This window comes from Coloeus monedula (assembly GCF_965178545.1).
Source record: "Coloeus monedula genome assembly, chromosome: 7".
Lineage (NCBI taxonomy): Eukaryota > Metazoa > Chordata > Aves > Passeriformes > Corvidae > Coloeus > Coloeus monedula.
This window is the reverse complement of record NC_138787.1, coordinates 27,013,524-27,041,042: the sequence shown is the minus strand read 5'-3', so window position 1 is coordinate 27,041,042 and position 27,519 is coordinate 27,013,524.

Here is a 27,519-nt window from a genome sequence, read left to right as displayed (position 1 = left end):
AATATCATCCCTAAAGAAGCGATACACAGCCAGTGAATCATCCTTCCTTTTCCATTTTCCCTCAAACTTCATGCTTCGATGTCCCTAATTATTTTCACACTGAATAACTTTGAGAAAACGTTGATCTGTTCACCAGAAGTCCACAAATAGAAGGGAAAATAAAGTCTCATTTTCAAAAAAAAAGTGTTATACATTGTACACAGCTCTGCAAGATAGCTAATACCAAATGCAGCAGAGAGAATTCAAGCTTCTGTGGAACAATAGGGAAATGGGGATAAAACTATATTTAACTATATTTATATTCACAGCCTCCTACAACGTGGGAGAAATAATCACCTATGATCAGGAGAGTAGGCACCGATATCATAGCCTTTTGTTTTCCTGCTCCAGGTAAGATAAATAGCAGGCACTGAACACAGCTTGGGCAGGCATAATTTTAGTGCTGCAGACAATGAACTACAACCTAATCTTAGACACAGTCCTGCAAACCCCGGCCCCACTGCTGGGTTGGGGAGCAGGTGCCCTATGTGCTTGAAACAGCTTTCTGTTGGGAAAGCTGCACACACAGTTCCCACACTTCTCCATTAGCCCATGATTAAGTGTAAATGGCTATAAGTACGCCATAAGTTTACAATATATCAAATTTTCTAAATTCTCTGTGGTTAGGCATGAGTGGGATTCTATTAATATTTTAAATCATGCAGGAAAGCATAAAACAGAATTATAAACACACACCCTCTTTAAAACTGAGGGCTCCTGGGATAGAGGGGTCATTCTTGCAAAGTGTAACATGATTACATGACTGATTTTCTAGTATACAGCTGTTCTTGTATGAAAGGATCCTGGAGCTCAAAACCAGCAAGATGTTTCCCATCATGTTCCCCTTCCTTTTTGCCCAGCAGCTGTTTGATGGAAAACATCACCAGTACACAAGAAAATGTGACTAGGGGAACATCTTCAATGGTTCAGACTAAAGCCTAGTAGCCAGTCTCTGGTGATGACTAAAAGAACAAGACTAGTGAAGACTATAAAACTAGACCATGCATGTTCCTTAACCTCCAGCCATTTTCAGCTCAGGGATCTTCTGGAGAAAATTTATTTTAAACCTGACTGAAAGGAAACATCTCCAACTCTAGAAACCAATAGAAATTATGGCTAGAATGAAAACTAACAAAGCTGATGTGGTTCAAAGCTCTCAAATATATATCTGTGACATCAGGCATGGCCTGTTACAGTGATGCCCATAAATAAATGTTTCAAGGTCTTCATTGAAAAGTCCTCTCACCCAAAGGAAAACTGGAGTGTGACAGCTCAAAAACATCCACCAAAGCAAAAATCCAAACCAAAAACCAAAATCAAAGCCAAACAATCAAACTAGTCTTAAACTCTTAATATATGAGCTCAAATGAGTCAACATAAATATCTGTAAAGCTGTGCTCTACCTAGTGGAGCCATGCATCACAGGGCAGCCAAAGAACTTGCTCCTTCCCCTCTGATATTCATCCATAAAATAAATGCTTTTGCTACCTGGGAGCAGTGCTCTGTCCCCATGGTCTTGCAATATTAGCAAGAAAACGAATTCTGTTTAATTTCTGCAGCTGCTGGTCTGTCTTGGGGAAAGGGTTCTGCTTGCTGTCGAGGCTGCAGTTAGAAAGTCTTTATCTCTAAGAGATACTTTTATTATTTTTATTTTTATTTTTTCTTTAAATGTCAGCACACTTGCCAAAAGGCATTACTGTTGCAGAAAAACTCATCTTTAATATCTGCATCTTATTCCTAAAACAGTTTAGCTTTTTATTGCCACTGTTTATAGAAAGCCTACAGTAATATAAATGGCATTCATAAAAGTTGCCAGGTTTTTAGCAGCATGCTGTGCCTTCACAGCAGTTACAACAATTCTGCTGCCACAAAATAGTATCCAATTGCAGTATCTACTGGCAGAAGCACAAATTGTTCTCTTAGGTTGGACATTGCTGGAATAAGAACACATTTGCTAGCACCTTTTTTGTTGTTGTTTTCTGGTTTTTGGCAGGATTAAATGTTTCTTTTTGTTTTGCCACATAAAAAGGAAGGATCAGGGAGTTTGGGTTTGTGCCCCATTAAGAGAATTATTATTTTTGTCTTATGATATGAGGCTTAATTATTTCCTCAAAATTAATTATTAATTCCCTGTTTGATGCTTGTATTAGAAATTCATCTTCCCACAACAGTATTTCTCCATGGAAGGTATGTACTTTGTCTAGAGAAATCTGAACTTCTCTTGTTACATGATGCCAAGATTTTGGACAAAAGTACTTGCTCTCAAGCACTCTAAGGGGATGCCTCTCAATCAGGATTAAGCCCTTTTTCTCTGCAAGCCAAACCATATCCAAAGCAGCTACCATGCTGCAAAAGTCAGTTGAGAGAGGAACACTGATAAATGCCTGTCCCAGGAGCAAATGCAGAGACTAGAAATGATCAGCTTTGATCTGGAGAATGCCCTTTGCTGCGTATCCTATGAAACTACAGCCAGACATCCAAAACCTGGAAAACTTCCCTTTGCCAGTGCTGAATAAAGACCACATCCCTGCCCTGTCTCATGCCCAGTATTCATTTATTTCTAAGCAGTACATTGTGGTCTCTCACATGTATTCAGTGGATATCATAACTGAGTCCATGACACAAAGGTAATCCCTGGTCAATTTTGTCTAGGTCTTACCACAAAGCTCTTGAAAACTTTCTGACAGAGTTAGAGCTTTTGTGATTTCTGACCTCTCTCCCTCTTTCAAGAAAAAGCACCACTCCTAAAGCTTACCAAACCACAGCCGTGATCCATGCAAGCAGCCAGAAATATCCCATTTGAGTACAGCATTGCAAGGTGAACTGAGCTTTCCATTTAGGACCAAGATTAGCGTCTGCTGGGAAAAGATCTCAGTACCTTAAAAAGGACGTGAGTTTTTCCCCAATTCACACTCTGTTTATGATGGCCTGCCTGGCATCTGGCTGCAGCGCAGAATTTCAAATTTGTTTTTCCTCCAGGGAGTCAGAGTACTAATCTACAGTAACACAGGCTGCAGGAATCTAATCATTGTACCATGACCCCAAATGATCTTGTTATGCATTCTGCTTCTGCCCAGTCTATCTTGTGGATTGACAAAAGTTTCTGCAGTCTGGAGATAAGGAATGTGGTCTCATCCATTTATTCTTACTTTACTAGCCTGGAGAAAGCAATATATTCCAGTCATTCAGATGAGAGACTTGCTGATGAGCACGTGGGAATAAATGGGAACCAGTGAATTATGTGCACAGCCACAATGTGGCTTTAGTGAAGAGTAAAGTAAACCTCCAGAGACGAGCTGCTGACAGAATCAGAAAGGTGAAGATGGGAGCATCAAGCTTCTTGGGACAGTTTGGAGTTAAATAACAAAAGGCAGTATCATCACTCTCAGGGAGATTTCCAAGCAGATTTACCTACCATTTCTGTTCTTTTATTTCATGGCAGTTTCTTCCTGAAAACTTGGAGGAAACAAGCAAGTTGTGGGAAAAAGAGAAGGCTGCTTGCCCTGACATCATCACCTTCCCTAAAATGATGGCTCTGCAGTGAATAACAACATGTTTAGACATGTTTCCTCTTCAGTGGCATCTCTATCCCAGGCTGGAGAAGACAATTCTCCCATAGCTTTTAGGGACACAACACCATGAAAGGCCTAAAGGAGGCAACAATCTGCCTTCATCTCTTTGCTTACTTAGCACTTCACGTGTTTGGTTCAGGTGATCGTACTGCACTATCAGGATGTATATGGACTTACTGCATAAAACAGCAAGGAATGAGGGGACAGTCAAAAACTGAACATGGCAAATGCCTGGGAAATAATTTGCCTCCCTTGTTTTGAGAGGAATTGACCTATTGCTTGCTCTCTGTAGCCTCACTAGGCCAGGCATGAGAACCAGCCACCTGTGCAACAGAACAGCTCCGTGACTAGCTCATTGAAGTGATGGCAAGTGCTATCACTTATTTAATGGATGCATGTCTCTCAAATGTCATAGCAAGTCTTTCCCTATCTGAGCAGCAATGCTTCTCACAGTAAGGTCCACTTAGGTAATTTCCAAAGTCACAAACATGGACAGTCTTCCTTTGGACTTCCCAGTACATTTTCATGTTGCTTCCCTGAGGACTCCTCACTGCACTCTACCTTTTCCACTCTGTAATGCTCTCAGGAAAGCAAATCATCTGCCCTGTTCCATATATATCCCCATCCTTATCCTGTTTGCCCACCGATCCACCAAGATACAGAAAAAAACAAGTAGGTGAAGCAGTCTTCAGCTTCACCAGGTACTCCAGGTAATCTAACATATCTTCCAGAGACAAGCCTAACACAGGATGAACTGAGTTACTTTGATTCTAGGTTGGTGCACTGCCAGTGAAATAATTATCATTTAAAGGTTAATTAAAGAATCTGCCTTTTCAGGTTGTGAGGAAGGCACTTAACAGCAGGAACTGAGCTCAGGAGTTGTCGGGTTTTGTGCATAATACATAACGATAGAGGCACTAAAATGCATACGTCTTCCAGACTCACTTTGATCTCACCCTCAGCAGAGTAAATGCCATCCACCCCGGGATTCGGTGGAGCCATTCTGAATTTACATGTTATGCAGTACAGCAGGCCCAGGAAATAAAGCTGCTTTGAAGAAATCCATTTCATCATGTCTTTTTATCTGCAGCCCCACACACAGCCTGCTCCTGACATACAAAGAGTTACACATTTAAGGCTTGCCCAACTTACCAATCACTCAGCACTGAAAAATGCATTTCTTGGTGATTTTCAGCTCTCCGGACCTGGTCAATGACTGGAGGAGTGAAATATGACATGTCAGAACAATGGTGTTTACCCAGTTGCAGCTGCAAGGAGTAAAGCTCGTTGCCCAGCCAGCTACAGCTCTCTTGAGCCTTCAGTGCCATGGTGAAGCTGTACTTCCTGCCCTCAGAACTCCATTTTGTTCCCTCACTGACATACATCTTTGGAATGCCTCTCTACACTACACCAAGAAGGACAGCATTTTTCAAAGCATTTTTTTGCTTGGCCTACAAAACCTCAAGTCCCAAGTCCACGCAGGGCTCAAATCTTCACTCCATCCTCATTGCATAGATAACACCTTAAGCATTTTGTCCCTTTTATTTTGACATGTTCTACTGGAACAATCAAATACCCATGATGATCCTGATTTTAGCTCACCTAGTTTATGCACTACCAAGAGTAATTTATGTTGCTGCCTCTGTGTTTTGTTTTCCTTAAAAGCTATTGGTTTGATGAAAGCGGTATAATGATGACAGTGGCATCTATCATTTCTTCCTTATTTACATCAAGATTAAAGTAACATCATTTTAGGATGTGCATGTATTTCCCAACTGAGAGCACAGAAGAAGATACCAAAAATTCAGAATATGACAAACCTGCCAAGGGTGGAGAGAGAGACTCAACATACACTTTGAGAGTTGGTATAAGGGCTTGCCTGAGTAGTTTGTACCCATCTCCCCAGTGACAATGCTTTTAACAAGCATGCTGCTGCATGCTTTTCTAGAAGCTCTTCCCACTGTACCTCTTGTGCTGGCACACACACACACAGAGTATCATTCAAGGCTTTTGGCAACCCTGTTCTGAACAGAGGATGGGAGCTGATGTGCAGGTGCAGAATTTTGCATCAGATGCCAGTGTCACCTCTCCCACAGATGGCAGCTTGCAAATAGGAAATAAGTAACTGAAAATGTTGTGGAACAGGGCAACACCAGCAATCTCAATGTGCAGCCTCTGTGTGGAAAGGAGAAGGGGAGCTGGTAAGAAAGCAGAGCTGTTCAGGGATAAAGGAAATAATGTCAATTTAGGGAAGAACAAATTAGATAAAGGGAATCCCAAGAGTCAATATGAAATAAGGAAGAAGGGAGAAAATGCAGCAGGCAAGGACAGGTCCCAGACAATATGGAAATACAGACAACTTTTACGAGGCCTACATCCCTAGGGCAGCCACTCAGGGCTTTTCCCTTTTTTTAACTTCCACTCTGTGTCCTTCAGTTTGGTTTTCTTTGCACACACTCCATTTGATCTCCAGCATGCTGAAGGCAAGAACTTTTTAAAGAAATGTTGTTGCCAATTTGGAAACAAAGAAGTGACTGTAATGAGCTACCTGAGATATATTTTTACAAAGTCAAACCTCAAAAGGTTTTATTTATTTGATGAAGAGCAGACAGAACAAATGTGAAACAGGAAAAATCGTAAAAAACAACAAAAAGAAAACAATTTAGATGGAACCACATATTAAAAAAAAAATGTGGTATAATTATATATATATATATATATATATTTTAAAAACAGGACAGCCTGTATCTTTCTGATAAATAGCTACTGTCTATTGGGAAAGACTTTCCTGTGACAGCTACCTACTATTTCCTTACTCTTATTTTCCTACTGGGAAACAGCATCAAGAATGTGATGCCCTTATATTTAGCAAACATTTAACCAATACATGTTTAATCATTTAAGAAAAAGCATCATAAATATAATGCTTTGTGTATGAGAATCATCAGGGAGTAATTAGAACTCTTAATGCCTACAGAATAAATATGACATCCTCCTGTTTCAGAATCACTCTCTAACTCTCCCACAGAGCAGAAATACAGAGGAAGCAATTAAGCAGCCAAAAAAAAAAAAAAAATTGAAAATGGTACATTGAGGGGAAACACTTCTGAAGTTCAATCCACACATTTCATTGTACTTTGGGACTCTCAGATCCCCCAGTGAGCAATAGACCTTTTAATATAATTGATCTTATTTCAGTTAAGGTATTCTACTTGGACATCTTTTGACAATAAACAGATTCAGTCTGTGTTTGTCAGAGTTATCTCAGCTGGTCTAAGAAAACTTACAGCATGTTCATAAGGGCTTAGTTGTTTATTGCAATGAGAATCTTGGTGTGCAAACAACTGGGTGCTCACCAGAAGTCACTGGAGAAAACACCAAGCTACAAAGCAGAGATAAGGTGTGCCTGGGACTTAAGTACAGAGAAAAATGAATCATTCCAGTTTCATTCACCATGACCAGTAATGTAATTTCTTGTCTCTTGCTGATTTTTAAAGAGAAATTTTACAAGATCAGATGGAATTTTCAATAAAAACAAAGCCAACCACATGTCTTCTGGAAAGGGGCACAAAAGTGTCTGGGTAATTTCCCCAAAATGTTCTCTCTTATTTTATAAAATGCAACTAGAAAGCCAAGTTTCATAGCATAAAGTTTAAAAGTCACTGTCAACATTCCCCCGGGATTTCTTAAAATCATTTTGTACCGAGTGAGACTATTCTTACTCAGGTCACAGAATGAGATGGCCTTCTCACACAGATCCAGTGCATTTCAGATCTCCTTGCCAGTGTGACAAAATAACACTACACACACATCACATCCTGTACATCACTACAACAGGCTGTGAGCGACTTATGCAAACAGATTATGTGCTGTAACCATGCATTCCTTTCTTTACAAAGAATTTCTTTCTTTACAAATAATTCAGAAGTGAATGCTTTGAAGTTGTAGACAGAACATCAAAATATACCGTAGAAATATAATAGTATTTTTCAGTTTCACACATTACATTTTTGCAATATTTACATTAAAATATAAACATAAAAGACTGAGTGCAAACATATTCTTTTTATAGATGGAAGTGAATGGGCAACCTCATTATTTTTCTTTAAAAATGGATAATACCAGTTGCTTCTAAAGGAATCAACAGTATAACCCTTTTCAAGAATTAAGTATGAAATCCTGAAAATTACTTAATCTTAGCTCAAGCTAGAAGAACCAAAGGTGTCCCACACCTATAAACAGCCACAAGTTTCAGAAAGCAAATCAGTATATTTCTCCTTTTATGAGGAAAATGGGATTTATTTGATGTCCACAACTATGTATGGGATTAGTTAATAAAAAAAGGGAATGCAGAGAACCAGTGGTGAGGCGTCTTCTGCCTGCTGTAACCATGGACAAATCACTCATCTCTTCGTGTCTCAGTTCCTCAGTGGCACAAGGCTGCTGTGACATTAAAGCTCTTAAAAACCTGAGCTCCTTCTTGTTTGCTAGAGCAGATGTCCATATTCTTCCAGAGCCTCTAGCAGACCCTTTACCATTGCTTTGGGGAGGGGCCGGAGAGATTATGACACGGACAATTGGATAATAGTTTCTCTTCTCTCCTGAAGCCTGATAAGATTTGTTTGTTCCTCCCATTCCAGGTCTTTAATTTGATGTGTCTGCCTGTTCTTTATATTGATGAAAGCAAAAGGAGTTTCAAAGGAAAAATGAGAAAACAAATAGAATAAAGTTTTGCCAATCATCCTCCCTACTTTGTAGGAATCTAATTTGTGGCTAAACCTGGTGAAATCCCCACTAAAGAAAATACAAAATGATACATTCTTCTTTTATCTGTGGTGAGATAGTGTGGTCTCTGTGTCAGGGAGGTTACTGTCTTCAAGTAATCCCTTCACATGGATTCAAGCAGACTCAGTAATCCAGTGTTTGCATTTTGCCCTCTCTGACTAAGCAGAGACTGAGCCAAGCTAATGTGCAGTGCTCTGTACTGCTGCTAATTTACAGATCTGGTCTAAGAATGAAAGGTTCATTAGACGGGGTTATTAACTAATTACCACCGTGCTTTAATATAATGTAATGCAGAAAATTGAAAGATCTATCTGAATTGTTTAATGTAATAATTAACATTCCAGAAGTAACAAACTTCACATTAGTTAAATTCACAGATAATTTAAATTTAGGAGAAGCTGCAAACACCACTCGAGACAGAAATAACAAAGAGTCCTGTGAAGAAGAGCAAAAGAAAGTAAAAGAGATTCAGCTCAAGAAATAGTGTCACATGCTGGTAATGCACAGAGGAAACTTATCCACCATGTAAACAGATAGAAGGAACAATAGGAGTATTCAGCATTACAGGAGAGTAACCATCCAGCTGATCCACAGCCCTATATTGTCAGATTTTTTTGGGCTCAGGGAAACCTCTGGGTGCAGAGCACTGTACAAATGCTTTCCACAAAAAACAGCATCTTCCACTTAACTACCTGCCCCACTCCCCTATGCTTTCTGCCTTTCTTTAATCCTCTGCTGTTTACTTCTTTTCTCTATTTCATCCTTATAACCTTTCACCCAGCAGTGCTGTGTCTACTGAGAACAGCCTGGCAACAAGACAGCTTATAAAACTGCAGACCCAGCTGGTGACCCAGTAAAACATTTGGTACCTGGGAATCTGTATAACCTTTAAGTCAATAAACTACAGCCACAAGAGAGATCAGGTTATAACAGACACTCACACACAAAAACACTGTACAGTTTTGAGTTTTCCTTTTACAGGAAAGAAGTGCAATATGAAAGCATTTAGGAGAGGAAATAATATTTTCAGGGTGTTTGCCCCATTTTGAACTCCAAAGCTACTATTGTGAATAGTTTTGAACATCTCAATCCTGCATTCCAATTACTGTACTTTCTGTTTTTTGAAAGTAAATAAAAGAAAGAAATTAATTTCACAGGCTGGCAATTTGACCCCAGCTCCATCCCTCCGCTCTGTTCTGACATGCTGCGTTAACAGCTAAAGCATTCTTGGGCATCTGGCGGCCAAGGAATCCAGGAACCAGAAGCACTTTTTCAGCCCTGTTTCCTCAGAAAATGTTACCAAAACTGTCTGTGCATGTGGTTCTCTAACCCTTTTTTTTTAGCTCTTTGGCATCTACCAACCAGATCTGACAGCAGGAGTTCTGACATGAAAATAAGCAGTAACCAGTTAAAGGAACAAGATTCTGTAATTATCTCACAAGAAAAAAAAACACAAAACCATAAAAAAATCCCAATCCCTCAAAATTGCACTGTGAATTCAAATGTTATTTGTTAATAGCTGGAAAGGAAAACAGATGTTGCAAATAGCCCACGTGCTGAAAAATATTTAATTAGAGCTCAAGACTTACTTGGGAATCCAAAAGTTGTACACCAGAATAAAACTCCTGGAAATCTGCCTTTATTATTTCTGCCCCTTGCTTGGCATACTTGGCAGTTTTGAGATCTGCACTGAGTTAGAGCTTGTTTGTGCTCATCAGCTCTCCCAGGGTAGCACAAAGTCACTGTTCAAGCTTCATCAGTTGAGAAGCTCATTACTTCCCATTACAAATAGATACAGAGCATTTTGTCTCACACATTTTCAAGGGGAAAAAAAAAAAAACAAAACCAAAACCAATCCCTCTAGCAGTTGTTTTAGGAATATTTCTGCTGTGCTCTAAAATGTGGACAAGTATACAGCTCAGATCCTGTGGATTTTGCTTGCAAGGGTAGGAGTCTAAGCACTTAGTTAACTTAGAAGAGGTCTTTACATATTACTGCTACAGCTGTTTATTACACTGAAGCCCTCAGATCTTCTTTAGGCATTAATTTTTCAGTAACCCCTTACTGATCAAGCAGAATATTTTCCTAATCAGCACGTGGAGTTGTCTGGGCTATACCTTTCTTTCTCAGACTTGTGAGGCAAACTGTACTCTGCTGAGGAAATTTCTCTCATCTTCTCTTCACCAGTGAGGATGATATGTTCAATACCAAAGGAAAAAAGCTGACATGGGAGAGGATTCATCACATCTCCAGCTTCAGAGACCTCAGATTAGGACACTTGCAATTTCACCAGCTGAGCTAGTAATTCCTCCCTACTCTTCAATCACAGGGATTTTCTCACAGCTAATTCAATATCTAAATATGTTTAGTGACATATTTCTTGGTCCAAAAATGACATAGAAGAGGTAATAATATTCCACTGTTACAAAAAAAAAAAAAAAAAAAAAAAAAAAAGCCAGGTATATTTTTTTTTTTGACATATGAGCTGTGATTTTCTTGTCCCTTTACAGCTTGAATTTTCAGTATCCTTCCAGCAAATGATTTCCCAAATGGAAATTTTACGAATGGTGTAATTCTGAAAATACAGCCATAAATTTATTTTTCGTTAGAAAGATATCAGAGTTCAGGCACAATGTCACTTCCATTTATTCCGTTTTGATAGGTAACTGATTACACCACCATCCTTCCAAATTAAATATCTCAGTATACTTTCAGAGGCAAAGCTCTTTCCAGTCAGAAAAAGCTTTGCATGCCATCATTGACACCTGTAGGTGGAAAGTATGAAAGATAATCATATCTTATTAATCAGCTGTACTTTGTCACACCAAACAGACTAGGGTTCAGCACAGGGTTGTTTTGGCTCTTTGCTTTGTGTATGTTTGGGATGCAATGTGGTGTTTGTTCTTTTTTTTGTTTGTTTGTTTGTTCTTTTTTTTCTTTTTTGTTAACAAGCAAGAAAATACAAATCCTTATTGCATTCTGAGTAGTGCTTAGTGAGAGACATAAAAAGAAAAAACATCTTTTAGCAAGAAGATTACACCTTAGCAAATCCTACAGAGTATAATAATTCTTGAGATCCTTGGTTACACAGCACAATAAATTAGAGTTTGGAACTTCCAAAAGCTCTTTAACCCCAGACAGATTTGGGGAGGGGAGCTGCTATATATAATTTTTGAATAGAAGCATTTCTAACATAGCCAAACACGCTGTGATATTCATTGAATGATTCCTACACTTGTTTAATTTGCTGTGCTAGCATACAATTTGGGGAAAATGGCTTTCACTTGCTTCACCCCCCAAAAAAATTTCAGAAGGGTTAAGAATAGCAAATAGTCATCTCTTGATTTGAAAACATAAAGGACTGTATGATTTCTAGATGACATATACAGCACAATATGAATTTTCAGACAAATCATCTCCCTAGATGAAAACATAATTCCAAACTGTGTGCTCTGCCTGGGCATGAGTTATCCAAGCCCTCAGCTAAAGCCATGCCTTTGATTTTGCTGCTTTCCTCAACTCCATCTAATGTACCTTTGTAACTCAGACTACCAGACAAAGAGCATGAGAGTTTTCAGTTACATCTGGTCTTTTACATCCATAATATGTTGCTTTAGTACCTCATTAGACCCAATGACTTTTGCTTGAAGAATGAGATTGTTTTTAAATAATTCGAAGTGGTGAAGCGACCACCGTTCCCTCCCAGAGGGTTCATCCAGTAGTGACTGTGACAGGCTACAGTGCAATGAAGAGCAATTGGAAGTACCAAAACAAAGCATGTCTTCCATTACCTGAAATCTAGTTCTCCTGTAATCCTCTGCAAGAGCTTTTTCTAGTCATGCATACAAAATAAAGACTGCATCATTTAGTCTAAGTTTTTCAGAGTGTCTGATCCAAATTGACAGGTTTAGCACAGTATTTCAATGGTTTGCCTCCAAATTCCATGGTGCAGTGGGGAAATTTGGGTACAGAGAGATTCTGGACAAAAACTGCACATTCAACTGTAAGATTGCATCGAAAGATGTGGCAATGCTGCCAAAAATATATAAGCCATGTGGGTTTTCTACTGTTAATCATTCTTTATGTACTTCAAAGATTGGAATATAAAGTGGAGTAAGTAAGAGTCCAAGGTCATCACAGTGAGCAAATGTCTCAAATTCAAAATGCAAGCCCAAGATGTGATTCCTAGAAGTGGTGGACTTTGCTTCACCTGCCTTATCACCAGTAAACTTGGAAATGCAGTAATTTTTACCCTATAGGAAATACTTGCCTTTCCAAGGCAAAAATGCCTGTGAAAGGTAGGCATCACTCTCCAGATATATGTCTGGAATTTTATCTTCCTGTTTGTGGACCCATAGTAAAATGATACCAAGAAAACAAACCAAAAGAAAACATCAAACTCTGCAAAATTAAACCAGCATCCTGAAACTTAAGATCAAATCCCATTTGTGTCCCCCTTTTTCACAGTAGAAGAGTTTAAAATCTTCAATTTTAAAATGTCTGACTGCTATAAGGTTTAAAAACTCTGAAGATAATAAGTAGAGAGGGCATTTACTGCTCAATAAAAGCCTCAGCATTCCTTCCTCCAACTCTTAAAGAAACATCCCATTTCCATACATTATTTATCGTGCTCCTCTTTTCTTGAGCAGCTTAAATTTGCTATTATTTCCTTCTTTATTCAAAGAGATTTTTAGTGCTTCTAAACTGCCTATTTTGGTAGTGCTGCCATGCCTTTTTGTAGTGTACAAAGATCTCTGGATCCTGTGCTCTGCATTAGAAGAAGCAAGGAAGGTTGCAGGTAGCATCATACCACACATCCCTCAGCTCCCACATAGGTTGCACTGTTGCCTGGGGGAATGGTAATGACAACATAGGGGATCTTTAGGGTCTTCCATTTCCTAGCAAGTTATCCTGGTGGCATTGAAGAAGAAGAAGAGAGAAGATGGCTGAGGAGCTGAAAAGCAGTTATTTTATCCAAGTTAATTTTCAACAAGCTAATTCAGACGTTTCCCTCTCTACCCCACTTATTTCACTAGCAGAGCTGGTGACTGATTTTGAAAGCAGCCTGAAGCAGGCAGTTATACTCATCCATCAGCTTTAAGATCTTATGAACATGAATTAAAAAAATAAAGAAAAAAGAGAAAAGCATTTTAGTCTAAACCAGAAAGAAAAAGCAAATAACATCATTAATTTTTTACAGAATCAAGTGCACTCAATTATCTTGCTTTTGTAGAGGAAGGAGGAATTTCAGTATTAATTGATTTGAGGTGACTGCTTTGACAGAAAAGGAAAGGAATAGAAGGATTTCAAACTTGGTTGTTTCCTACCATTTCCCCCCTCCCCACACCCCCTTTATGCACTTAATCCTCTGCTGCAAAGAGTTTTAATAGTGAAGGGTCTGCAGTGCTAATACTGATAACTGTATAGTGCTGTGCCTATTTGTCAGTTTAATGATTATGTACATGAGAAAAATTGTTGCCTTCCTTCAGAGGCTGATGAGCTTTTCAACACATTATTACCAGAATAAATGTGAAAAGTAAAGTAAGAATTTTCAGTGGAGGGAGTAATTAAGCAACCTCATCACTGAATTTTAATTAGTGATATAAGGACTATTTCATTGCTCAGCTTTAAATGTGCCTTCTGATGAGGGCATAATACCTAAATAGATCTTGTTTGGTGCTCCTTTTGGAAGACAGGGGAAGAGCTCAGGTTTGAAGCAATAGAACCATTCCCTCCAAGTCTAAGACCTGCCCAGCACAAGGGGACTTGCAGCAGTGGCATTATCAGGGTATACTGCCCTCTCTTTTTTTTTTTTTTTTTAAATTAGAAAGAGGACAAATGGCAGTGTTATGTTTGGATCTGGATCTGGCTGGATAGTTCAAATATTTTCCTAATTATTTTGCTCTCAACAGAAAGCGAGGCAGACTATCAGGCTGTTATAACCCAATAGTTATAAAAATTTTTGTCCCACAAATCATTGCAAAGCTTCACAATTTTTCACAAAGCACCTTGTCCCCATTTTTGAACCACTCTTTTATTTAAAAACCTTCACAGTAATATTGTACATGTGAGGTGTAGTTTTACCATGGCCTCAAAGGCCACCACCCCCTGTGCACCATGTCTGGCAACAACTACTACTGCTGTCTTGTATGTTGTTGTACTGATATCCTACAAATTTATAATCTGATTACCTCTTGTTATGTGGAGAACACTTTGAAAGTGCAATAATCTTAAAGGAGTTGCTTGCATAAATTCCAAACACTGTTTCATAACCCTGCATTTGCCTGATTGAGAGCTGTGTGTGACCATATGTTTCTATGCTTGTATGTGTATGTGTGAGTGCAAACCCATCATATTACACAGTACTAATGGACACAAGACCACAGGCTGCAGCATTAATATGCAAAAGCCATTAAGTTCCTGAACACACTGCTATGATGAAACCCTTAATAAGATGTAGACTGCTGAATTAATAACATTCATCGTGATTATAGTGAGGTGCCAAGACTAATTGGAAAAGGTATTTGATCATAAAAATAACTACCAGGTTTTTTTTTTCCAATTTTTTTTCCATAATGAATTTAAATGTGCAATGAATAGAGAGAGAAAGCAGGGGTGGTTAAAAAAATTATGCCTGGTATTGTGTGTGTTGGAAACACAAGTTAAATTAATTGTACATTTATTTCAACAATCTTTTGTGTTTTGTCAAGTTTCTGTTTATAAAGTCCCAGCCTAGATCAATCTTTGTATAAGAACACTGCTCTTAATAGAGTTGTGTACCTGAGCAAACCCATTTAGGGGTGTTTCACCTCTACAGTTGATATGCACATAAGGAAAAAACAGGCAATTAAACTTTACATCAGAATAAATTCTCTGTTCTCCCAACTTCTGACTAGCTTGTCACTTACCTGCCTCTCACATGCACACCCACAGAAATATGCACCAATAAATTTCCTTGTTGTTTAAAGAGCTGAAAATATGAATCATGCTCCAGATTTCATACATGTGATGACTGACAGTGTAAAAACCCCCATGGAAACAAAAGACACCAGAATAAGAGTAACAATGCCAGGCTGTTTTCAGTGTAATTGTTTGATATTTTAAACTGCTAAATATAAGTCAAATTAATTTCAACAGTTTTTCCTTTTATTTAGGTATGTTGCGTTTTTTGGGGGGATTGTGTTTGTTTCTCTTTTTTGTTTGGCTTTTTTTGGTTTGGTTTCAAGGTTTTTGTATAAGGAATTCTTTTAAATTTTGCTTTCCTAAAGAACCCTTTCAGAAGCAGGTCTTAAAAGTAATTGTGGGGTAGAGAATTACTTGTGGACATTATTAGTTTTGATATATGAATAGCAACTGCAAATGGGATCAAGAGTCTTCCTCAATGGCAAGTCACACTGAAGTACTTCATAGACATTTTTATAAGAGGTATCTCTATGGAGTAAGGAAAACAACCTTCCTAACCTTATCTGACTAAAAGATTAGTCCTGAAAACAAAGAAGTTGAACATTTTAGGAGCGATTTATCTACAGTATAACTGGATTCAGATAAAAGCTTCCTTCCTTCCTTCCATCCCTCCCTTCAGGATAGCATTTCATAAGTTTGTCACACAATCCTTAATATGATAATAAAAAAAATAAATAAACAGAAGACACACATTTCCTTTAGTCTGTTTAAATATCCTTCTGGAGTCTTTAATTATTCCTTTATTAAGTAATAGAAGAAAATGGAAATACAAGCAACTGGGTAGCCTTCCTCTGGAAATCTATTACTGTCCCTCAGTTTTTCTTTTTTTTATTTAGTCCTTCAATGCTTGCAGTCTCCTTTTGCATTGAATCCTTCTCATACTCCATATCCTCCTTATTTCCCTGTTCTTACCCACTACCTCTGCAACAGGCTTCGAAGAGCAGCTGGAATGCTCAAGCATTATGGCAGAGGGCTTTTCCAGGCCATTTTTTCCTGCTTGAATATGTCAGCCTGTGCTACAGGGGCTCCCTGGGCTGCAGAGATATAACCATGCACTCAGGAGGAGGCAAATCAACAACTGCAGTCCCTCTGAACTGCACAACAGATGTTAACCTATTTCCTGCTGGGTCTCGAGCAGTTCAGCTGCAATCGGGCAGGGACAGTCATTCAGCAAAATAGGTCAGGATCAGAGAATCAAATGATGGCCCACCAATATTTGGTTTATTTTCCTCTTTTTTTTTTTTTTCTGATTATAATCCTTTAAATACATACATATTTAAAAATAAGTCACAGAGACCCTTCACCTCATTAAATCAGAGGCAGAAAGTTGAAGAAGGAAAGTGAATATTTCAGGAAGAAATCACAGAGATGAGACTCCGAGAGGAAGGAAACTCTGGATTCAGCTTCCTATTACATGAGAGATACCATCACTCTTTGCTGTTGAAACAAAGTGAGATTTTTTTTGGTGAAAGGTTTGTTTCAAAGTACCAATTACCTTAATTATATATATTAAAACATATCTAAAACTACATACACACATGCTTCTGAGATTTTCTGAGAGCAACTGATCTTCCAGTCTGGATCAAATAACATAAGATTATTAACAGACATGACCAGAATGAAATCTGAGGTTGGAGAGTTCCAGGAAACACCTTCCAACTGTGATAAAGTTGAATTTTGTTGTCTTTACTTGAAGCTTAGCAGAACCAGAAGTAATTTGTAAAATCAATTTTTTTTCAAGTTGCTAAAAACTATGTTGTGTGAAATTCAAGAGATTCAGACCATTCTTGCTACTGTCTGTGGTACCCAGGGACAAAGCAGAAATATACAAGTTCTATGCATTTTGCGTAATAAATAAAACCAGCACTTAACGACTTGCAAACACATACTTCTTTAAAATGTATGGAGGAGAAAAGTGCTTTTCATCAGTAAATACTTCAGAAATAGTGTGATATTTCAACTGAAATAGAGATCACTTTTTTCTGTATTTTTACTAGAACTTATGGAACTTTTCTGTGACTGAAATTTGTCATTTCATCTTTAAATGGACTGTTTATTGAATTAAAACTATACTACAAAATAAATGTCAAAAAAAACTATTGAAATAAAATTTTTGAACCTTATCAGGAAGAGACAGCTTACTCAGGTAGTTTCAAAATAAAATAAACAAAACAAAATTTCTACCTTCCTTCATAATCTGCATTACAATATAACTAACTTGCATATTAATGTAACTTTTCAATTTATTCAGTACCAGAACAAATTTTGAAATACTGGAATCACCTATAGTGGAAAATCAAAGTTTAAGGTAAGAAGTCCAGACTCAACACTTTATGCACCATCTTACATTGAAGACCATTACACTTTAAATAGAGAATTTCAGAGATAAAATTGGTTCAACTCCATTACTTTATCTTCTTATGCAAAGACATGCAACATTGCTTTTCTGATCCATTTATAAACACTGCCTGTAAGGCAGAGCTTGAAGTCATCAGTCATTTTTCAATAGAGAGATGATATATCAAAACAAGAACTTCAAGAATACAAGAAAAAAGATTGCTGCTCTTGAATCAGACACTTCAAAATAAAATACATGAGGTTGAGTTCAAGAAAGATAGCCTATTTCACTTTTTTTTCATAAAAAAGGATGCAAATAGAAAGAAGCACAGTTCCCAGAGGAAAGTGGCACTTGCTATGCCTGAAGACTTTCTCAGGCTCTGTAGATGCTTCTTGCAGCTCATAATGAGGATTACTTTACAGAGCTTTCAGTCTCATACACCCTCCCTGCATTCCAGGTATGGAAGCATCAAGCTACTGAAAAGAGAAGTCTCTGTAGATATTAAAAAATTATACCAAATAAGGACATCAAACTTAAAACTAGAAGCATATGAGAATACACCTGATGGAGCAGTTGCAAACATGATACCCTGGGGGATATTCCTGCACCAGCAGGCACTGCTCACATTAATAGGGCACTGGACAAAGCACAAGAAAACTTCTGATGAAATAAAGCTTGCCACTATAAGATGCATGTTTTAGCTGACTCCAGAATATCCCTTTAAGTGGATAGTGGAACTAACCATGGCAAAGAAAGCATAGGCAGTGGTAGGTGTTTAATTGCACTGAACAGACATGGTCAGAACTGAGAACCAGGAGAAGAGACACATTAATCAAGGGCTGAAATGGAATCCCCTTCCTCACATGACTTGTACAAAGGCAACTCCCATTGAAAAATCAACATTGAAAATTATTTTAAAAACCCCTACATGATGGTAATCCTAATCTATATATTTGCATATTCTATTATTTTACTCCACTCACAACTTTGGGAAAGGAAGATTTTTCATTCACTTTAGTACTTGGAGCTTTCTGTCTGTAAGTACCTATTTTGTTCCTTGGAAGTCCTGTTTATGAGTAAAACCAATGGAGTGCATGGCTAAAACTTGCATTGGCAGAACTGCTCTTTAAGGCAGTGATTTACCTCAGCCACTAGTGCTGACATGGGGACAGGGATCAGTATTACCCAGGAGCAGTACAAGCAACAAACCTTGGTGCTCTAAATCCAGAAGCACTTTTCAAACTGTGGTACATAGCAACAGATATTTTACTAACCAATGCAAAGCTATTAAAGGAAGCTTACAAGGCACATGAAGTTATTGAAAATTTAATCCATGGTTTACTGCCTTTGGAATACTGCTGCAATCATAAATGCTGAAAGCATAACAAAAAAGAAGTAGGTTTTGGGGTGTTTTTTTAATATTTATCTTTTAAAAAAGAGGGGAGAGGGAGGGAGAGAGAGAGAGAGAGGGAGAAAGGCTCTGGAAACTGTTTTTATTCTGGCAGAGTTTTCACTGCTTGCTTAATTTGGTTCCCGGACTCTGTCCTCTTTTAATTCCCTTGTCATCCAGAATCTATTACGGGGAGCTAATGCCTTAATGGCACCATCTGGCATTATTTAATATGTAACACCATCTTATAAATCAAATTATAATTTATAATTAATTAAACAATTTGTATTTTTAATAATCATAGTCTCTATTAAAAAAAAAAAAACCTGTATTTATTAAGGCACCATAGCATTGTGGAAATATTTATCACCTGCAGTTGTTCCTTTTCTCTCTTTCACTGCTTGAAGACAAAGGCTTTTATTACAAAAGCAGGTATTAATTAAAATTCTTCTTAAAACAGTTTTGCCAAAGTTTTGCAGAAATATGCCACCCCAAATATCAGATGTTTTAGAAAATTTTTGAAATTAGTTCGAATAGGCAGCTGAATGTTGGTTTTCCACTTTACTCACTGTTTGTATCAGTCAACATAGACAGTGGTCTGTGTTCTGCATCATTGGAATCACCAGCAGGAACTCTCTCCTTCATTTTAAATATCCCAAATTCACCCTATAATGTATCCAGCCATACTCAAGGACAAATATTTTTACCAATTAGATGCTGCTTATACCTATTTTATCTTTCTTTCATCCCACTTCACAAAAAACAAATGTTGATTATCATTTCAGTAGGGGAAAAATAAGATGGGGGGGCGGGGGGGAGGGGGTTACTACCAGAAGACATATAATCCTCTTTTTTTTCAATGTAAATTACTGGATAGGTATTAAATCAATGTGTTTTTTACTTTTTTTTTTTTTTTTTTAGTCTGGGATGATTCAGTGGAGTTTTAACAGAAGAGCTAGAAAGAAAAGGCCAAAGATGAAAAATTACTAATATTTGCGTCATCCTGCATCACATTACAGTCTGAACTCTGGGTTCCACAGCATCAAGGGCATGAGTAGTGCACCAATGCACATAAACAAAAAAGCTAAAGATATCTGTGGCCTGAACAGTCCACTACTATAAAACTTCTTTCCAAGACAGTAAGTTTCACCTGCTTCCACCTTCCATGAACTGCTGCTGTGGCTGCAAGACAAAACAGGGCTTTTGTCAAGTTCAGAAGAACTGCAGAAGTGGGAAGAGGATCAGCAAGCATCTTACAGCAAACCCTGCTAACTTCCCTAGGTTAAAAAATCACAGGGGAGGGGAGAGTAACGGGAGGAGAAAGACTGACTGGAGACGTGCTTTATTTAGCTCCCTCCTATGGCACTAACTGGAGTGGATATCTCACCTGTCCATGTCACAAACCATGGCTTTGACCCTGTGGGAAGTCACTCCTGAGCTGAGTTTAGTGCTAAGTGCCTGCTGGCAGGCACAATTTGGAAGGAAAGTGATAAAAAGGAAAGAAAAATGTGAGGAAATTCTCTGAATCTGGCCAATTTCCCCAATCACACAGGTTCTTATGCCACCTGAGTCCAGTGGCATGGAAGGAGGTACCCTGCCAGTAGACAGGGTCTCCACGTCGCTCCACCTGACCACTGACAACCAAGCACTGAAAAAACCCAAAAAACTGTACATCCACTTCCTCATTCTAGGCTCAAACCTGTGCTTTTTATCTAAAAGTTCTTTCAAAGTTCAGTATCTGCTCCAATGAGACATTCCTAACTGGATTTTCAAAGAAGCAATCTTCATTTACTGAAGGGTTTTGCATAGCAGAAAGAAGACTTTATTGGGCCTTTAAAATGCACATTGGATGTACTAGCTTGTATTAATCCTAGAAATTCTCATTTTTCACCCTTGCATAGATCTTTATTACCAAGATACACAAGAAACAGGAACTTCAAGGAGTGTTTAAAGTGCACATTCTTCTGCTGTTTCTTCACTGCATGCAAGCATAATCCTCTGCTTGTAATGTCACGGTTAGTGCTTGCGAAGAAAAGAGATTAATTTGTCAGAAACAGAGGATTACACATTTAACAGGGGCACAGAGAGGTGAACAGGGCATACCCCTGAGAAGGCAGCTCCACTGTCAAGCAGATCTAACCCACCAGGTCATTCACTGATTATATGAGAGAAGAGTTGAGATAACCAGTGTAAAAAAAAAAAACCCACATGAGATCATGTTAGGCATTCCAGTATCAATTGGCTTTAAAAGTACACATTGAAGTTACTCTGAAGAAAAGTGATTTGGGAAAGCAGGATCTCTGAGCTAATGTGGACCTAAGGTACTGTGTCCATACTGAGTGGTACTACAAAAATATGACCTTTAAATTCCCTGTCCCATTAACTTGGTTGCTGGGTCTCTTCCCCACACTTAGAACCCTTTTGTTTGAAGGCTTTCTTGGGCAGCAAATGTAACCTATTAAGCAGGAAATTGTGGAAATGGACTCATGCATAGTGAAGTAAATCCTTGCATTGTTTTCGGACCTGTATAATTCATGATGTATACCATTCAGGACATTAGAGTGTTTATGAGCTTTGAGTCCAGTCACACTGAAGACTCATTATAGCCTTCCAGGGAAAAGAACTTGGAACCCCTTAAGCCAAGAAGCTACACAATTTTTTACCAGGTAAACACATGGCTGAGGCCAGAGAAAGATGTTTGAGAGGGGATGGATGAACTAGACCAGGAATTTGTGCACTGCAGGTCTGTGTAAAGTGAACAGCTAGAGACTCCTGCCTCAGCTACGTATGTGTGTTGGCTCCTTGATACTTGGGCAGTGAGCAGGGAACAAACCAGACTTCAGGCTTTGTAACACAGGCAAAGGGAAGGACAACTCACCATTAACTGAAATGTGGGCACTAGCAGCTAACTGCATTTAGCCCCTGGTGGAAAATCCATGGGTTGGTGGAAAATTCTCTTGAGGGGTTTGGGATATGTTTGAACTCTGAAAGCAAAAAACAGCCTGTCCTAAACTAAAAGCCATACTTAAACTTACAATGAATACTGTGCTCACATGTAATAAATACATTAATATTTAACTGAAGGCTCTTCTGCTCTTTCAGTTTGGGAACTCATGAAGAACATGGCCTTATGAGCCCCCAAACTTCCCAGGGAAGCTTTACTCTGCAGTCCAAATATGAACTTAAATCCCCTTCCAGTTTGGATAACTGGAGCACTTGACTTTGTTCAAATCTTGTGCATAAGTCTTTGATGAATTGGGATCTATAGGAGTGTGTGTATTGCTGCTAACAATGACAGAGTGTATATGATTGCAGGAAGAGAATGCCTACAAACCTGCAGGTGAGCCTGCTGCTAATTTATTGCTGCTGGCACCACTTCCTGCCTTAAATACTACACAAATTTACTTTTCAAACACTCTTCAAGTAAATATATATCTAAAGGGGAATATTTTATCAGATGGACATTTCAATGAAATATTTTATTTCTAAGGTAGGGCGAAAGGAAAGTAGCTAAGGAAATATGCTGATAATAAAATATGCAGTCAAGGGAAGCACTTTCATAGCAGCTCCATGAATGACTTGCAGAAAAGTATAAATTGTGTTTTTAAGTAAGCACATGAGGATAACATTAATATATGTGTTTAATTGAAACCTGTAAAGCTGGTGAGATTTTTATCTCCTACAATTTAGTATCTTTTTTGTTCCTGTGGAAAAAAAAAATGGGAAGGTAAGGGGGAATAAGTGCAAAGCACGTGGTATTGAGTAAAAGATATGAGACTGCCTGCTTTATGTTTACCTATTTGCTCTCAGAAACATAGGTCCAACATGCCAGAAATGCACCAAATTTATGTATGCACAAGCAAGAGCAGGATCTCCTTGGTGTTGCTGACATAATCTGAACCTTATGGAGAGCAGCATCTCGGGGTGATGACAACTGGGTATTGTGTAAGAAATGCTATGAGTTGGGGGCAGCTCTGAGACCCAGCAGAGAATAGGTTTCGTTAGGCCCTGATCTACCATCATGCAAGGAAATTCACTCTAAAGTCACAATCACATGCTGTGTTTTGTCAATTTAGTTCAAAGTGGGAAAAAGCAGTTTCACAATATGGCTGGGGGAACAGCTGGCACCATGACTGTTCACTGGTCTGGGTCTGGTCCAGACTGGCTTTTATTAATTTCTTCCATTTAGTCTAATCAGCAGTTTCTGTGCCAGAGCCAGGTGGTCTCAACCTCTCTGCATCTTCTGGGCCTCCATCAGCCCCTCTGGTGTGTGTGCCTCCTTCCTGCACATCACCCAGTGCCTTTTCCCCTTCTCCTGCACAGAGTAGCAGCAGTGAGAAGCACAGATTACCCTGCTGGGAGTCAAGACTGAGAATGAAGGGAGAGGCAAGACAGGAAAATAACCTAACTTCCACCAGTTCTCACCAGTTCCTGCAATGGTGTGAAAGAACTATGATAAAAAACTGGCTAGCAGACCTTAAATAGCTTTTATGATTCAGCCTTGCATTATGTTTTCGTACATTGCCTTGAAAATTTGACTTTCTATTCTCTTTTTATTGTACTTGCAATGGTTTCTCTAGGGATAATTGCAAAATCCATGCTTTTCATGCTTTTTTTTTTTTTTTAGTTTTAAAATAGTTGACATATTCTAAACCTTAACTTGATCTAACATTTATATGCTAGGTGAAAATTAATACCAAAGCATTCATCTCCAGCTGCCTTAAATTCTAAAGCAGTGTTGTGTTTAATAGAGACACAATTTGCATGTTTCCAGTTTGTGCTGTAAATAAAATCTGCTTAATCACCCTAAGGAAGTGATTCCCTCCTTTCTCTTATATCTCCCATAAACCTCTATCACCCTTATGCTGTGGCACACTGTCTGAAAGTGTTATATGCCTTCACTCCTCCAATGTTACTTCGTAAATATATTCTGAAGCTAGCAGAAAAAATGTTTCATCAGATGGTCAGCTTGGTAAAATATTTTACTTCTAAGAGGGGATGAACATCAGGCTATGAAAGAAATACAGCTCTAATAAAAGACACAGGCAGTGAAAAGGCTGTGGTAAAATCAGCATAAATGTCACCCCCCTCCCCCCCCAACAGAATAAATTTTCTTTATAAATAAATACTGTGAGAATAACATTAATATCTTTAGCTGAGAGTGGGAAAGTGTAAGAACAGTAAAAAGTGCTCTTATATAAACATACTTTTCTAGTGCAGGAGATATGGGATGAGAGTTATGGTACTTATTCAATTCCAGCTTGTTCCATGGTGATTTTTCAAATGAGGCAAAGGACGGCCACGCTTAACTCGGGCAAGATGGGGCCAAACCTTGACTGCCATTTAGCAGGGTTCCTACTGACCCAGTGCATGCTACCATCTGGTTTTATGTGCATCTTTAGACCCTCATTTGCCTCCTGACTCTGTCTTGTTTGTTGAGAGTGTTTGCAATTTAAGGCCTTAATTAAACCTATACACAGCATCTCTCCCACCGAGCACTTCCAGGAGCTGCTACATCACAAATCAAAGTGAAGGGTATTTGCACTCTGCATTGCACTTGGTGCTGAAACTGAATCTGAGACAACTGGAGAATATTATCAGTATTTTTTTTTTGAGTGTTGGAGTTTTCTTTGAATTTATTTTTAAAGTCTTTACAACTAACAAACATGCCATTAGCAGGGTGAGACAGAATCTTGATTAAGTGGGAAAGGGAATGAACATAAACAAGGTTGATAAAATGAAAATACAGCAGAAAAGCAAGCATCACACCATGCTTATATCTACCAGCAAATAAAATTAAACCCTCTGCTCTAAAAAGACTGGTGATGGTCTCAGATGGGAAGATACTTGTATGACACAGCTGAAGTAAAAAGAATCTAGTCCTTGCTGCTACTAGAAGATAAGGAAAGGAAAGAAAGAAGAAAAGCTGAAAAGCTGGACAAAGAATCATGAAGAGAACCTTGCTGTCCAGCTTGGTTGCTATATTAATTTCTTTGTTGTATAGGGAAGTTAGGATATCTTTTAAGACTGGGAAGACCTGCATTCTATTCCCTGATGAAATCTTAAACAGTCCTGTCACTCTGAAAAAATTAACTGGGTTCAGATCTTTAAATGCACCTCAGATTACCAACTAACACTGATTTTAAGAAAATATTGACTTGAAAAAGCAGATAAAATGGAATTAAAGTTGCTGAAGCAAACAGAGTGGAATAACAATCTAATTAGAATGAACAACTACATACACACACACAAAAAAAAAACCTAAGGCAATTTTGCTTGCAGTCTTTAAAAGAGAGAGAGAAAAAAAGAGGGAAGTATTGTTTTTCTCTAAAGGAAGAAAACAAGGACCAAGGATTACAGGATTATATACACTTGTCACACTCTTTTCACACTGGCTTCTGATCTTCCATACTTTAGCTGGACTTACTGATTTGTTTAAATTTGCTTCCTCACCTGCACTGCAGGAGCATAGGCAAAATCCAATACCAGGATCCCAAGGGACCTGAAAGGGCTGGTGCCACAGCAAAGATACCAATCTCAGGTTCCGTGAAACTGTTTATTAGATACTGCTTGTGGTCCAGCCACACTAACTCAAAACTTCACACAGACACACACATCCTCTCCTGCAGTCCTGGCTTTTCTTCTGAACCAGCTTCTCAGCAGAGACCAGTAAGAACAGAAAGGAGGCAGAGGAAGGAAAGTATTACTGTAACAGAGGAGACAAGGGAGAGGCTAAGATTAAAGAGAGATTTGGAAGCTTCTTTTCAGGAAATAATTCCTTTTATTGCATGTTTCTTCCCCCTCCCCCAGTATCTTTTACTCACATCGTTTGTCTCACACAAACAATGACAAAATAATCCTCCACATGAGAAAACTTTTTAAAAACTGCATCCACCAAAGCATGTTTGGCCTGCTAATTCCTCAGGTCCTTGTAACTGCCCGTGCATTAGTGACTTCCCATTTGCATTTTAGTTTTGATCTACATCTGTGTAAATCTGAGGATTTGCAGCTAATGTTAAAAAAAAAAAAAAATACAAACAGTTCTTTTAAAATCATTATATTTTGGCTGAGGTTTTAGTATTCTTCTCCCTAAAACCGGAATAGACTGGAACACAACGCTGTAATCCTGTAGAATTTCTAGAGAGTAAATTTATGCAGAAGATGCAGGTCTTGTTTCCTTCCTCAACATGGGGAGGAGACTTCTGGTTTCTCATTGCTAGGAAAAAAAACAACCATCTTTTTCCTCTTTACATATAATAAGAATTGTACTCTCCCTTTTCATGCCCCCCAAAAGCTTTAACAATTCTGCATAAGGCAGACCATTTGGCCTGGAGATGGTCATGTTTCATAGCGTAGATGGGAAGAACAGAATCTTATATGAGAAAGTCTTTAGCAAACAGCACTGTTGAGACATTTAGACAAGCTTCACCCATAGCAAAGAGACAAAAATGTGACCAGCACAAGTCAAAAGCAAGGAATTTATACTGAACACTGTGTTTCACTGGCCATTTCATTTTTTTCTTCTTACTCCCTTTCTCTCTCAGCTAACAAAATAAAGGTAAAAAATCAGAAAAGGAAAGGAAAAAAACTCAAAAAAAAAATCTAACTCCTGTTCCTGTTGTCAAATGTTTCCTTACATTCACAGCACAGAAGCTCGTTCCAGGTGTATTCCTGTGCTGTGCACGAATCCTTTCGTGGTGTCTGCTCCTCTGGTCTATGCTGGAGAGAAAACCAACAATGCAAGCTAATATTTTAAGCTATGTTCTCATGGGGATACACATCAAGGAGCAGCCAGCTGCAGAACAGAAACAGATAGGGGATCTCAAATAGTTTCAGAGGTAAAACATAGGAAGTTCACAGTGTGCTAACCACAGCATTACTGTGTATTCCAGTGCATGGTTTAATGATTATAACTGGTCTCAACACATACTCTTCTCTACCTTCTCATATTAGTAATAATTATATTTACTTATCCATCCTTACACATGTGCTTTGTTGGTAAAGGAAGCTGCTTTAAGTTTCCTGTGCTCATATCAGCACACACTACAGCTTCGGTTCTCCACATCACAGATTTTGTCTTTGAGGACCAGTTCAGTCATTGTTCTTGCCTTGGTTGCTACACTCAAAGGCAAAGACACACACTGAGAGTTACTAATAGAGGAACACACAGTTCACCTAAACCATAGTCCTGTTTCTGCCTGTGGCCATATGCCAGACACTAATTCTTTTTAAATATTGAAAGAGTCAATAATTTTAAAATATGATCTTTCCCCGAATATATGTCTTAAAAATACTTTCATAACTGATTAATTAAAAAAAATGAAAACAGGCTATTTTCCAAAGCAGTGCTGTTGCTTGCAAACAGAGCAAATTCTATGTATAAGAGCCAGGACATGCAACAGGCACCTGAATCCTTTACCCTAGAGAAAGGT